This window comes from Balaenoptera musculus, chromosome 13 (assembly GCF_009873245.2).
Source record: "Balaenoptera musculus isolate JJ_BM4_2016_0621 chromosome 13, mBalMus1.pri.v3, whole genome shotgun sequence".
NCBI lineage: Eukaryota > Metazoa > Chordata > Mammalia > Artiodactyla > Balaenopteridae > Balaenoptera > Balaenoptera musculus.
Window position 1 is genome coordinate 25,452,156 of NC_045797.1, and position 15,405 is coordinate 25,467,560.

Consider the following 15,405-nt stretch of genomic DNA (forward strand, 5'->3'; position numbering starts at 1 on the left):
ATATATAAAATTTATATATAATTTATATATATATAAAATATATATATTTAAGACCTCACTTGCAAAGGAATAAACAAAGAAAAGTGGAATAACATGTTGACCCAGAAACACACCCATGAATGTGGAAACTAATATATGACACAGATGACATAAGAATCCTGGAGAAAGGGTGAACTATTCAATAGTGTTTGGGCCATTGATTATATATGTAAGAAAAAATAAAATCAGATAGATCCCTGCTGCACACTAAACAAAAATGTAGTCCAAATGATATTAAATGTAAAAAGGAAATCTTTAAGCTTTTAGAATTTAGATGACTGCCCTTTGACCATGAAATAATGATTTCTTAAATAAGACACACAAAGCACAGACCATGAAGGAAAAAGAAAATAAGTGGTATTATTAAAATGAAAAATTTTGTGCACCGAAAGACATCATAAATAATTCAAAGACAAGACAAAGACTGAGAGAAGATATTTGAAACTCATATAACCTACCAAGAAATTTTATAGTAATGTTCATTGTAATGCTTTTCAATATTAAAAAATTAGAAATAGCCTAAAGTTTATCAACAGGTGAAAATTGATATATTAATTCCATAGAATTCTACATAACACTGAGAATGAGTTAATTAGAGTCACTAAGAGTAAATCCCCCAATCGTAATACTGAGTGTAAAAGGCAAGTTACTTAAAGGTACACAGAGTATTATACCCTTTACATAAAGTTTAAAGACATGCAAAACAATCCAGTACCTTGTTGACTAATACATGCAACACTGTATAGTAAAAAGTTCAAGAACATCCTTGAGATTGACGAACTCTAAATTGAGCTTAAGGTTGCTACTGAAAAGAGAGAATGGTATCATTGAGGCTTTACACAGGGTATCATTATCATTATATCATTATATCTGTAATGTTTTATCTTATTTCTTAAGCTCTATAGTAGACACATTGGTGTTCATTATGTTGTTTTTAGTAACCTCTATTGCCTTTCTGACTGCTTTGTTGAAAAATATTCATTCTTAGAGATAGGAAGTGAATCTCTTGTCAATCCATTGTAAAAAACATAACCATATTAGCTGCTTGATAACTGTATCCTAGTTGTTGTATTGGTGATTTTTAATTTATTTACCAACATTATTATTTTGCACTTGAGTTTTCTCATACAATAAAAAAGAAAAGAGCTGATTTTAAAAGACCAATAAGGTAGATAAATCTCTAGCAAGTATGACCAAGAAAAACAGAAAGAAAATAGAAAGCATTAGACAAATTTAACCTCAGGAGATTTTAAAAAGTTATATGAGTATAATATATAAAATCTAGATGATATAGATGCTTTTCTAGGATTATATGTAATATCAAAATTTGCCCCCTAAGTGACAAAAATTTTGAAAAGGTTTATTCAGATGTACTTTACTACTTTGAAAGATACCTGATCTGGATTTTTTTTTTTTAACTGTTGCATCAAATCAGCAAAGAACAGATTTTGTTTAAAGTGATCGTACACAGAAAAATATGGAAAACTTTCCAAACCCCCCAAAACTGTCATATGTCATAAAGTCCTTAAAACTGTCACAGCTTTTACATGGTTGAGCCTAAGAGATGCTTCTTTTCCTAATACATAAAAAGGTTTTTGTTTTTGTTTTTGTTTTTGTTTGGGGTGGAGGGGGTGGATTACTTGCTTGTGTTATCTTTTCCTTCTCCCTGGGATCAAATGACATCATTACTCCAGATGCTCAAGTTTAAGTTCTCATCACTGGGGATGAGGACCTCTCAGACAAAAACCAGAAAAAGGAGATCTATAGTAAAAGGGCAGTGACCGAGGCTGCTCGATCTGAAGAAAAAGAATCCTTGCAGAAAGACACTACAGGTAGTGGAACGGTAGAATTATCTGCCTATTGTTCTATTCTGGCCTTCTAAAATGAATATAAATAGAAAAGTATTATATATTCTTGCTCTCTTCAACCCTCCATCTTCTTCATATGTGAAATAGGATGTTAGCTGCAACTTTTGGTATACACTGGCAGGTAAAACTAACATTTTTAAAGCTCTTTGAGATATTTTTGGAGAACTTTGTGAATATTGTACACAAATTAATCTCATTGCCGGAAATTCACATAATGGACTTTTTAAAACTCTACTGATAAAAATATTTGTTGCCATGAGATACTAATTCTCTAATAAAATTGTTTTACATAGGCCTTTTTCTTCAGGAATTTAGCTTGTTTACTTCCTAACTACCTACCCAGTTAATTTACTTTGGTAGGACTGTGCTGATTAAAAATGCCTGTAAAAGTGTGTTTAGTTTAGGATAGTTTTGGCTCTGAGAGATGAAAACAAAAACAAAATGACATTGGCTTAAAGAAGACAGAAAAGAGTATCAGGGAACAAAGCTCTTTCTCTCCTGTTGCTTCAACATTTTAGCCTCCATTCTCATGCTGTAGTTATCAGACACGTATTCCAGCCAGCAAAAAGGAAAAAAAAGAAAAAAGTGTATTTCTTCCTTTAAATACTTCTCAAAAGTTAAATGTACCATTCCCCTTCCATCCTATTGGCCAGACTTATTCACACGGTCACACCAACCTATGTTGCCAGGGAGGCTGGGAAATATAATCTCTATTATGGTATGCCCAGCTAAGTCAGGTTCTATTTTAGAGGAAAAGGAAAATGGATTTCGGAGGACAGCTGGTAGTCTGCCACAAGTATAAATAAAAACATAGTTTGGAGTATAATTAGCCACTTCTCTTTTTTTGTGTATTGCTTCTTTTTCAGAAGTTATATTGTATTCTGGGCAATATTGTATTCGAAAATTTACCCGCTTTTTTGCTGTGTTTAAACGAATGTTTCAGAAAAAGTTTTGATCATGTTAATCTCCTCATCAGAAAGTTTTCATTGCCCTTGAAAATAAAAACTAGGACTTCGCTGGTGGTGCAATGGTTAAGAATCTGCCTGCCAATGCAGGGGACACGGGTTCGAGCCCTCCTGTGCTCTGCAACAAGAGAAGCCACCACAATGAGAAACCCGCGCACCACAATGAAGAGTAGCCCCGTTCGCTGCAACTAGAGAAAGCCCGCGCGCAGCAATGAGCACCCAATGCAACCAAATAAATAAATAAATAAATACATTTATTAAAGAAAAAGAATGAAAACTAAACTTTTTAAGCCTAGTCTTTCAAAACAGTAGAATGGGCTCCCAAAGAACTTTTCAAATGCTAATTTTTCTCTCTTTTCCTTACAAATTCTATAATCTAATAAATTATATACTTGCACTGTTTCTTAGATGTTCAGTTGCTTTCCTGATTCCATTTTTTTCATATGTATTCACCTTTGCCCAAAATGCTTTTCTCTTTCCATCTCAGTTTTTTTTGTTTGTTTTAAACATCTTTATTGGAGTATAACTGCTTGACAATGGTGTGTTAGTTTCTGCTTTATAACAAAGTGAATCAGCTATACATATACATGTATCCCCATATCTCCTCCCTCTTGCATCTCCCTCCCACCCTCCCGATCCCACCTCTCTAGGTGGTCACACCACACTGAGCTGATCTCCCTGTGCTATGCGGCTGCTTCCCACTAACTATCTATTTTACATTTGGTAGTATATGAGTCCATGCCACTCTCTCACTTCGTCCCAGCTTCCCCTTCCCCCTCCCCGTGTCCTCACGTCTGTTCTCTACATCTGTGTCTTTATTCCTGTCCTGCATCCATCTCACTGTTTATCCAGTGTAACTCTCTTCTCACACTAGTAGATGCTTGAGAGGTATTTTAAAATAATTTTTGTCAGCTTCCTGTCTGAATCGTGATTTCCCTCTCTTAGGTTCCAGTGCTGCTGCTGCTTCAGAGCAGTCAGCTCAACTACAAGACACGAAGATTGATAATCTAGCAGACACTAAAGCCATTAAACAGAAAGAGGAGATCCACAGTAAGAGGACAGTTCCTAAGGAAGCCTGGCCCGAAGAGAAGAAATCCTTGCAAATAGATATTGCAGGTAATGGGGAGTGGGGTAGGGGGTGTGAGAGAGAGAGAGCATGCACACGCAAACGCCTGTGTCTACGTGTTTCCACTTAATTCTGATGAGACTATAGTCTCACAATTTAAACAGAGTTCCATCTTTTTATTTTTTGCTTTCTTATGCATATCACTTCAGTGCTTCTTTGTCTGTGTGGATGTATGTATTTATTTGTAAGATAATTGTTACTTCTGGGAAAAGACACTGGCAATTTAGAAACAAAATTACAATTAAATACCCAAGGCTGATAGTATTAGAAGTGAAGTACCATGTCTCAACACTGAAACAGGGGAGGGAAAGCTTAAGGCATTCCAGATGACTGTGACAAAGACAGAAAGAATCTCAATACAAACTTTTAAAAAATTACAATAAAAAAGACCCAAGATCAAATCTATTTATGTTCACCCATGGCCCCCTTTTTCTAATAACATAAAAGAAAAGTGTATAGGACACAAGCCATTACTACCTAGCTGTCAAAGGAAAACTGGATATCCACATGCAGAAGAATTAATTTGGACCATTACCTTTTACCATATACAAAATTAACCCAAAATGGATCAAAGATCCAAACAGAAGAGCTAAAATTATAAAACTCTTAGAAGAAAACATGGGGGGAAAGCTTCATGACATTGGATTTGGCAATGATTTCGTGGATATGGCACCAACAGTATAGGCAACAAAAGCAAAAATAAATAAATTATACTATATCAGAATTTAAAACTCTGCTTCAAAGGACACAATCAACAGAGTTAAAAGACCACCTGTGGAATAGGAGAAAATATTTGCAAATCATGATAAGTGATCAATATCCAGATTATATATGGAACTTCTAAAAGTCAACAACAAAGAAACCCAATTTAAAAATGGGTAAAGGACTCGAATAGACAATTCTCCAGGGAGTATATATGAATGGCCAACAAGTATATGAAAAGATGCTTAATATCACTAATCATCAAAGAAATGCAAATCAAAACCACAATGAGATACTACCGCACACCTATTAGGATGGGTAGTATCAAAAGAACAGAAAATAACAATTGTTGGCAAGGATGCAGAGAAATTGGATCCCTTGTGCACTGCTGGTGGAAATATAAAATGGCACAGCCATTATGGAAAACAGTGTGGAGGTTCCTAAAAAATTAAAAATAGAATGACGATATGATACAGCAATCCCACTTCTGGGTGTATATCCAAAGGAATTCAAAGCAGGATCTCACAGATATCTGCACACCCATGTTCATTGCAGCATTACTCACAATAATCAAGATACGTCCATCAGCAGATGAATGGATAAATATAATGTGATATATATACAATAGAATGTTATGCAGCCTTAAAAGAAGAAAATCCTGTCACATGCTATAACATAGGTGAATCTCAAGGACCTTGTGCTGAGTGAAATAAGCCAGTCACAAAAAGATAAACACTGTATATTCCGCCTACGTGAAGTATCTGAAATAGTGAAAATCATAGAAACAAAGTAGAAAAGTGGCTGCCAACGGCTGGGGAGAGAAAGGAGGGGGAGTTCATGTTTATTGGGTATAGAGTTTCAGTGTTGCAAGATGAAGATGTTCTAGAGATCTGTTGTGCAATAGTGTGAACATACTTAACACTGCTGAACTGTATGCTTAAAAATTGGTTAAGATGGTAAATTTAATCTTCTGTGTTTATCACACACAAAAAAGAATGTGTAAGATGAAAAAACAACATTGCAATTCTGCAGTGGGTAGTCTAGGAGACATAGCTTGGAAAAGAAAGATGGAAATATAACCTGCAGAAGTATACTCTAGCCCAGGCCGCACAGAGGAGGTGAGCGGCGGGCGGGCGAGCGAGAGAAACTTCATCTGCAGCTCCCTATCGCTCCCCATTCCTCACGTTACCGCCTGAACCATCCCCCCACCCCCCAACCCCGTCTGTGGAAAAATTGTCTTCCATGACACCGGTCCCTGGTGGCAAAAAGGTTGGGGACCGCTGCCTTAGAGGACCCTCAAGGAGAAATGGATAATACAGAACACTAGAGAGCTTGAACACACATACTTAGCCCATGACAGACCATAGAAATGAAATTAAAAACAACAAAAAAAGCAGAGTTAGAGAAACATCTGGAAATATTGAGGTTGATGTGTATAAATGTTTGTATGCTTTTAAAAAAAAACCTTTCAAATGCTCATAGAACATTTTTTTTCCAAACAGCTTTTTTAATATGTAATGCACATATATAATTCTCCCACTTAAAGTGTACCATTTAATGATTTTTACCCTATTCACAGATATGTGCAACCATCAACACAGTTGACTTTAGAACATTTTTATCACCTCAGAAAGAAACCCTATACCCCTTAGCTATCACCCCTCTATTTCCTCATCACCCACCTCCCCCCAAGCCCTAAGTCAACCACTGATCTACTTTGTCTCTATTATAAATTTTCCTATTCTAGACCTTAATACAAATGGAATCATTTAATGTGTGGACTTTTGTGACTGGCTTCTTTTAACTCAGCATGATGTTTTTGGGTTCATCCAAGTTAGGGCTTGTATCATTATTTTATTCCTTCTAATGGCTCAATAATATTTCATCGTATGTATGTATCACAGTTTGTTTATCTGTTTGTTGATGGACATTTGGTTGTTTCCACCTTTTGGCTACTATGAATAATGCTTTTATAAAATAATGATTTTATATTTATAAAATATAAATGCTTTTCTATTCATGTACAGGTTTTTATATGGACAGTATGTTTTCATTTGTCTTGGGTATGTACCCAGGAATGGAATTCCTAGATCATGTGATAACTTTATATTTCATCATCTGAGGAGTTGTCAGACTGTTTGCCAAAGTGGCTGCACCATTTTACATTCCCAGTAGCAATGTATGAGGATTTCAATTTCTCTACTAACTCACCAACACTTATTATCTGACTTTTTCATTGGATCTATTCTAGTGGATGTGAATTTGTATCTCATTTTGCTTTTGATTTGCATTTGCCTCATGATTATGATGTTGAACATCTTTCTGTGTGCTTATTGGCCAGTTGTGTGTTATCCTTGGAGAAATGTGTATTCAGATCCTGGCCTGGTTTTTATTTGGGCTATTTCTCTTTTTTATTGAGTTTTAAGAGTTCTATGTATTCTAGATACACATTCTTATCAAAATTTTGATTTTGATATATTCTCCCATTCTGTGAGTTAAAATTGGGAAGTATGAGTCCTCCAACATTACCTTATTTTTCATGATTGTCTTGGCTATTCTGGGTCCTTGACAATTCCATATGCTTGCAAAATTTCTACTAAGAAATCAGCTAGGATTCTGATAGGGATTGTGTTGAATCTGTGATCACTTTGGTGAGAATTGCTTTCTTAACAGTAAGTCCGTGGACTTGGGATGTTTGATTTAGATAGATATTTATTGATTTAGATATTTATTTAGATATTCTTTAATTTCTTGCAGTCATTTTTTGTAGCTTTCAGAGTAGAAGTTTTTCTCTTCTTATGTTAAATTTACATTAATATTTTAATTTTTTTGAGGCTGTTGTGAACAGAATGGTTTCCTTTTGCTTTTCTTTTTGTTTTTGGCTGTGCTGCTTGACTTGAGGGATCTTAGTTCCGCAACCAGGGATCTAACTTATGCCCTCTTGCAGTGGAATTGCAGAGTCCTAACCACTGGACTGCCAGAGAATTCCCCCAGAATGGTTTTCTTAATTTCATTTTCAGTTTGTTAATTGCAAGTATATCATAATACAATTGATTTTTTTAATATTTAACTTTTATCCTGAAACGATGCTGACTCGTTTATTAGTTCTAAATGGTGAATGGGATTGTTTGCTTAATTGGTCTTTCTTAGCTTTCATTGTTAGTATGTAGAAATGCAGCAGATTTCTGTGTATTAATTTCATATCCTGAAACTTTAGCGAATTCACTGATGAGCTCTAGTAGTTTTCTGGTAGCAGCTTTAGGATTTTATAGTATCATGTCATCTGTAAAAACTGACAGTTTTACTTCTTCTTTTCCAATTTGGATTCGTTTTATTTCTTTTTCTTCTGTGCTTGCCGTGACTAGGACCTTCAAAACTATGTTGAAAAAAAGTGGCGAGAGTGGACATCCTTGTCTTGTTCCTGATCTTAGGGGAAATGCTTTCAACTTTTCACCATTGAGTATAATGTTAGCTGTGGGTTTGTCATATATGGCCTTTATTGTGTTGAGGTATGTTCTCTCTGTGCCCACTTTCTAGAGAGTTTTTATCATAAATGTGTGTTGAAATTTGTCAAAAGCTTTTTCTGCATCTATTGAGATGATCATATGTTTTTTTTTAAAATAAATTTATTTTATTTATTTATTTTTGGCTGTGTTGGGTCTTCATTACTGTGTGCGGGCTTTCTCTAGTTGCAACGAGCGGGGGCTACTCTTTGTTGCGGTGTGCGGGCTTCTCATTGCGGTGGCTTCTCTTTGTTGCGGAGCACAGGCTCTAGGCGCACAGGCTTCAGTAGTTGTAGCACGCGGGCTCAGTAGTTGTGGCTCACAGGCTCTAGAGCACAGGCTCAGCAGTTGTGGCACACGGGCTTAGTTGCTTCACGGCATGTGGGATCTTCCGGGACCAGGGCTCGAATCCGTGTCCCCTGCAGTGGCAGGTGGATTCTTAACCACGGTGCCACCAGGGAAGCCCGATCATATGGTTTTTATTCTTCAGTTTGTTAATGCGGTGTATCACACTGATTGATTTGCAGATATTGAAAAATCCTTGCATCCCTGGGATGAATCCCACGTGATCATGGTGTATGATCCTGTTAATTTATTAGTGGATTCGGTTTGCTAGTATTTTGTAGAGGATTTTTGCATCTATGTTCATCAGTGGTATTGGTCTGTAGTTTTCTTTTGTGTAATATCTTTGTCTGGTTTTGGTATCAGGGTGATGGTGGCCTCCTAGAATGAGTTCAGAAGTTTTCTTTCCTCTGCAAACTTTTGGAACGGTCTCAGAAGGATGGGTGTTAACTCTTCTCAATGTTTGGTAGAATTCACCTGTGAAGCCATTTGGTCCTGGACTTTTCTTTGTTGGGAATTTTTAAATTGCTGATTCAATTTCAGTTCTGGTAATTGGTCTGTTCATATTTTCTGTGTCTTCCTGATTCAGTCTTGGGAGGTTGTACCTTTCTAAGAATTCATCAGTTCCTTCTAGGTTGTCCGTTTTATTGGCATGTAGTTGCTCATAGTAGTCTCTTATGATCCTTTGTATTTCTGTGGTGTCGGTTGTAACTTCTCCTTTTTCATTTCTGATTTTATTGATTGGGGCCCTCTCCCTTTTTTTCTTGATGAGTCTTCCTAAAGGTTTATCAATTTTGTTTATATTTTCAAAGAGCCAGCTTTTAGTTTCATTGATCTTTCCTATTTTTTTTTAGTCTCTATTTCATTTATTTCTGCTCTGATATTTATGATTTCTTTCCTTCTACTAACTTTGGTTTTTATTTATTCTTCTTTCTCTACTTGCTTTAGATGTAAGTTTAGGTTGTTAATTTGAGATTTTTCTTGTTTCCTGAGGTAAGCCTGTATCACTATAAACTTCCCTCTTAGAACTGCTTTGTCTGCGTCCCATAGGTCTTGGATCATCGTGCTTTCATTTTCATTTGTCTCTAGGTAGTTTTTGATTTCCTCTTTGATTTCTTCAGTGATCCATTGGTTGTTTAGTAGCATATTGTTTAGCCTCCACGTGTTTCTGGTTTTTGCAGGGTTTTTTTCTTGTAGGTGATTTCTAGTTCCATAGAGTTGTGGTTGGAAAAGAAGCTTGATATGATTTCAGTTTTCTTAAATTTACCAAGGCTTGTTTTGTGGCCGAACATGTGATCTATCCTGGAGAATGTTCCATGTGCACTTGAAAAGAATGTGCATTCTGCTGCTTTTGGGTGGAATGCTCTATAAATATCAGTTAAGTCCCTTTGGTCTAATGTGTTATTTAAGGCCTGTGTTTCCCTATTGATTTTCTCTCTGGATGATCTGTCCATTGATGTAAGTCAGGTGTTAAAGTCCTTACTATTATTGTGCTGCTGTTGATTTCTCCTTTTATGTCTATTAATATTTTGCCTTCTGTATTCAGGTGCTCCTATGTTGGGTGCATATATATTTACAGTTGTTATATCTTCTTCTTGGATTGATCCCTTGATCATTCTGTAGTGTCCTTCTTTGTCTCCTGTGACAGTTTTTATTTTAAAGTTGATTTCATCTAATATAAATATTGCTACTCTGGCTTTCTTTCGATTTTCATTTGTGTGGACTACCTTTTCCATCCCCTCACTTTTAGTCTGTATGTGTCTCTAGATCTGTAGTGAGTCTCTTGTAGGCAGCAAATACATGGGTCTTGTTTTTGTATCCATTCAGCCAGTTTGTGTCTTTTGGTTGGAGCATTCAGTCTGTTTACGTTTAAGGTAATTATCGATATGTATGTTCATACTGTCATTTTGTTAATTGTTTTGGATTTGTTTCTGTAGGTCTTTTTTTCCCCCTTCTTTTGTTCTCTTCTCTTGTGATTTGATGACTATCTTCAGTGTTATGTTTAGATTCCTTTTTTGTGTATGTGTGTATCTGTTACAGATTTTTGGCTTGTGGTTACCTTGAGGTTATTGTATAGCAGTCTCTGTATACATATGGTGATTCTTCTAAATTGCTGATGTCTTAATTTCAAATGCATTTGCAATTACCCTCCATGTGTACTCTCCTCCCCTCATGATTACTGTTTTTTATGTCATGTTTTACATCAAATTGTTTTGTGTATCCCTTAACTGCTTATCGTGGATACAGATGATTTTACTACTTTCGTCTTTTAATCTTCCTGCTAGCTTTGTTTGTGAATGATTTCCTACCTTTACTGTATGTTTACTGGTGAGCTTTTTTGTTCCATAGTTTTCTTATATCTAGTTGTGGCCTTTTCTTTTGCACCTGGAGAAGTTCCTTTAACATTTGTTGTAAAGCTGGTTTAGTGGTGCTGAATTCTTTTAGCCTTTGCTTGTCTATACAGCTTTTGATTTCTCTGTCAAATCTGAACAAGAGCCTTGCTGAGTAGAGTATTCTTGGATGTAGGTTCTTCCCTTTCATCACTTTAAATATATCATGCCAGTCCCTTCCGACCTGCAGAGTGCCTGCTGAAAAGTCAACTGATAGTCTTATGGGAGTTCCTTTGTATGTTATTTGCTGCTTTCCCCTTGCTGCTTTTAGTATTCTCTGTGTCTTTAATTCTTGACATTTTGATTACAGCGTGTCTTGGTGTGTTCCTCTTTGGGTTATCCTGTATGGGATTTTCTGCGCTTCCTGGACTTGGATGACTATTTCCTTTCCCAGGTTAGGGAGGTTTTCAGCTATTATCTCTTCAAATATTTTCCTGAGCTCTTTCTTTCAAATATTTTCCCGGGCTCTTTCTCTCTTCTTCTGGGACCCCTGTAGTGCGAATATTAGTGCTCTTGATGTTGTCTCAGAGATCTTTTAAACCATTCTCATTTCTTTTCTTTTTTAAATCTTTTTTCTGTTCAGTGGCAGTGATTTCCACTACTCTGTCTTCCAGCTCACTGATCCATTCTTCTGAATCCTTTAGTCTACTTTGATTCCTTGCACTGTATTTTTCATTTCAGTTATTGTATTCTTCATCTCTGGTTGTTCTTTATATTTTCTAACTCTTTTCTTAAAACTTATAACTTCTCGTTCTGTGCATCCATTCTCCTCCTGAGTTCTTTGATCATCTGTATGATCATTACTCTGAACTATTTCTTGTGTAGATTGCCTATTTCCACTTCACTTAGTTCTTCTTCTGGGATTTTATCTTGTTCCTTCATCTGAAACATATTGCTCTGCCATCTCATTTTGTCAATAAGTTGCTATTTGTATTTTTATGTATGTAGTAGGTAAGTTACATCTGTCAACCTTGGAGAAGTGGCCCTCTGTAGGAGGCGTCCTGTGCATTTCAGCAGCACACTCCCCTCTCATTACCCAAGCTGTGTGCTCTAGGGGTTCACCCTAAGAGGGCTACTTGGGCCTTCTGTTGTGGTGGGCTAACTATGTGGGCAGTCTGGTAGGCCCCTAGTCTGGTTGGTTGCCAGGTCCTGCCTTGTGTGGATGCTGCTGGCTGCTGTTTAGCAGGGCCTGGTCACAACGTGGCTGGTTGCAGAATGCTAGGGGCCCCGGGGCTAATGCTGGCTCACTGGTGGGTGGAGTCAGGGTCCTGAAGACCCTAGGGTTGTTGCCTACCCACTGGTAGTTGAAGCCAGATCATGGGGTTAGTGCTGGTCTACTGGCAGGCAGAGCTGGTCCCTGGAGTCCAGCTGCAGGGTCCTGGGATCCCAGAGCTCATTTCAGATTGTTGAGGGGGTGGTGTCGGTTCCTGACACAGTTGGGTACAGGGTCTGGAGTGTCCTGAAGGTTTCCTTGGCCTGCTAGTGGGCCAGTCCAAGGCCCAGCTGGTCCCAGGGTAGGCTCTGGCCTGCATTGAGGAATCATAGTTTTCTTGCTTTTGGTGCCTGCATCCTGGTGAATGAGACTGGTCCAGAAGCTTGGCCTGGCTTCCTGGTGGGAGAGTCCTGTGCTTGTCTACTGGTGGGTGGTGCTGGGTCTTGGCCCTCTGGTGGGCTGGGCCATGTCTAGGGGCTAGTCCAAAGGCAGCTGTGAGCTTTTTTGTCTTTAGGCAGCCTGTCTGCTAATGGGTGGAGCTGTGTCCTGACCCAGTTAGTTCTTTGGCCTGAGGCGTCCCAGCACTGTTGCCTGCAGGCTGTTGGGTGGGGCCAGGTTTTGGAGCTAATGAGCCAATATGTCATCCACCAACAGTATTCCCCAATATGTCTGCCACCAGTGTCTATGTCCCCAGGGTGAGCCGCAGCCACCCTCCCCCAACCCCTGCCGCTCCAGGAGACTCTCCAAGACCAGCACGTAGGTCTGGCCCAGGCTCCTATCAAATTACTTCTTTGGCCCTGTGTCCCAGGGTATATGAGATTTCATGTGCACCCTTTAAGGGTGATATCTCTATTTTCCCCAGTCCTGTGGGGCTCCTGCAATTAAGCCTTTCTGGCCTTCAAAGCCAAATGCTCTGTGGGCTCATCTCAACAATGCCAGACCCCCAACCTGGGAGAACCTCTGGAATATATTTACTCTCCAGTTTTCGTTGCCTACATAGGGGTTATGGAATTTGATTATATTGTGAGTCTCCCCCTACTACCGGTTTTGTTGCCATTCCTTCTTTATGTCTTTTGGTGTAGGAGATCTTTTCTGGTGGGTTCCAGTGTTTTGTGTGTGTGCGTTTTTTTTTATTGGTTGCTCTGCGGATAGTTGTGATTTTGGTGTGCTTGTGAGAGGAGGTGAGCTCAAGGTCTTTTTACTCTGCCATCTTGCCCACTTTCCTCTATACCACATTTTCTTTTTTTTGTTTTGTTTTAATTTTTATTGGAGTATAGTTGCTTTACAGTGTTGTGTTAGTTTCTACTGTACAGCAAAGTGAACCAGCTATACGTATATATATATATATATCCCCTCTTTTTTGGATTTCCTTCCCATTTAGGTCACCACAGAGCATTGAGTAGAATTCCCTGTGCTATATACAGTAGGTTCTCATCAGTTATCTATTTTATACATAGTATCAATAGTGTATATATGTCAGTCCCAATCTCCCAATTCCTCCCACCCACCATACCACACTTTCCTTATCTATTCATCCATCAGTGGACACTTAGGTGGTTTCCATGTCTTGGCTATTTTAAATAATGCTGCAGTGAGCACAGATCTACGAATATCGCTCCAAGACCAAGCTTTCAATTGTTTTGTGTATAGACCCAGAAGCAGAATTGCTGGATCGTATGGTAGTTGCATTTTAACTCTTTGGGTAACCTCCATACTGATTTCCATAGTGGCAACACCAATTACATTCTCACTAACAGTGCACAGAAAAAGGAACCTTTAGCTCCATAACCTCACTAATGCTTGTTATTTCTTGTCTTTTTGATGATAGCCATTCTAACAGGTGTGAGGTGATATCTCATTGTGGTTTTGGTTTACATTTCCCTGATGATTATTGGTGCTGAGCATCTTTTCCTGTATTTGTTAGCCATTCGTATGTCTTCTTTACAAAAATGTCTATTAAGATCCTGTGCCCATTTTTTAATTGGGTTGTTTGTTTGTTTGTTTTTATTTGAGTTGAATTCTTTGTCTATTTTGGATGTTAACCCCTTGTCAGATATGTCATTTGCAAATATCTTCTTCCATTCAGTAGTCTGATGGTTTCTTTTGCTGTGCAGAAGCCTTTCAGTTGGATGTACTCCTACTATTTACTTTTGCTTTTGTTGTCTTTGCTTTGGGCGTCAAATTCAAAAAATTATTGCTAACACCAGTGTCAAAGCTCTTACTGCCTATGTTTTCTTCTAGGAATTTTATGGTTTCAGACCTTACATTTAAACCTTCAATCCATTTAGAATTGATTTTTGTGTATGGTGTAAGATAACGCTTCAGTTTCATTCTTTTGCATGTGGCTATCGAGTTTTCCCAGTACCATTTATTGAAGAGACTATCCTTTCCCCATTGTATATTCTTGGCTGCTTTGTCATAAGGTAATTGACCTTATATGTGTGAGTTTATTTCTGGTCTCTCTATTCTTTTCCATTGATCTACATGTCTGTTTTTATGTCAGTACTATACCATTTTGATTACTGTAGCTTTGTAATATAGTTTGAAATCAGGAAGTGTGATGCCTACAGTTTTCTTCTACTTTTTAAAGATTGCTTTGGCTATTTGGAGTCTTTTGTGGTTACATACAAATTTTAGGATTGTTCAATTTTTGTGAAAAATGCCATTGGAATTTTGATAGGGATTGCATTGAATCTGTAGATTGTTTTGAGTAGTATGGACATTTTAACAATATTAATTCTTCCAATCTGTGAGCACAGAATATTTTCCCATTTGTTCATGTCTTTTTCAGCTTTTTTCATCAATGTTTTCAGTATACAGGTCTTTTACCTCCTTGGTTAAATTTATTCCTAGGTATTTTATTCTTTTGATGCAATTATGAACAGGATTGTTTTAATTTCTTTTTCTGGTAGTTTATTATTATTATTATTATTATTTTAAATGTATGCTCCTTAGATGGAGGAGCCTGGTTGTACTTCTTTTTTTTTTTGTAAAGCTATTTTTAAAATTAATTAATTATTTATTTATTTATTTTATGGCTGTGTTGGGTCTTCGTTCCTGTGCGAGGGCTTTCTCTAGCTGTGGCAAGTGGGGGTCACACTTCATCACGGTGCGTGGGCCTCTCACTATCGCAGCCTCTCATGTTGCGGAGCACAGGCTCCAGACACGCAGGCTCAGTAATTGTGGCTCACGGGCCTAGTTGCTCCACGGCATGTGGGATCTTCCCAGACCAGGGCTCGAACCCGTGTCCCCTGCAC

At 37.7% G+C, this 15,405-nt stretch overlaps 1 protein-coding gene across 1 annotated transcript in view; it reads left to right on the plus strand.

Moving 5' to 3' along the window:
• Positions 1-1,758: 1,758 nt before the first annotated feature.
• LOC118905691 (Alstrom syndrome protein 1-like) overlaps positions 1,759-15,405 on the plus strand; it is a 104,822-nt gene continuing 91,175 nt past the window's right edge. Inside the window, exons 1-2 of the mRNA XM_036872409.1 lie at positions 1,759-1,871; positions 3,818-3,988. The gene's annotated coding sequence lies outside the window, so the exon portion shown is untranslated. The remainder of the gene's footprint in view (positions 1,872-3,817; positions 3,989-15,405) is intronic.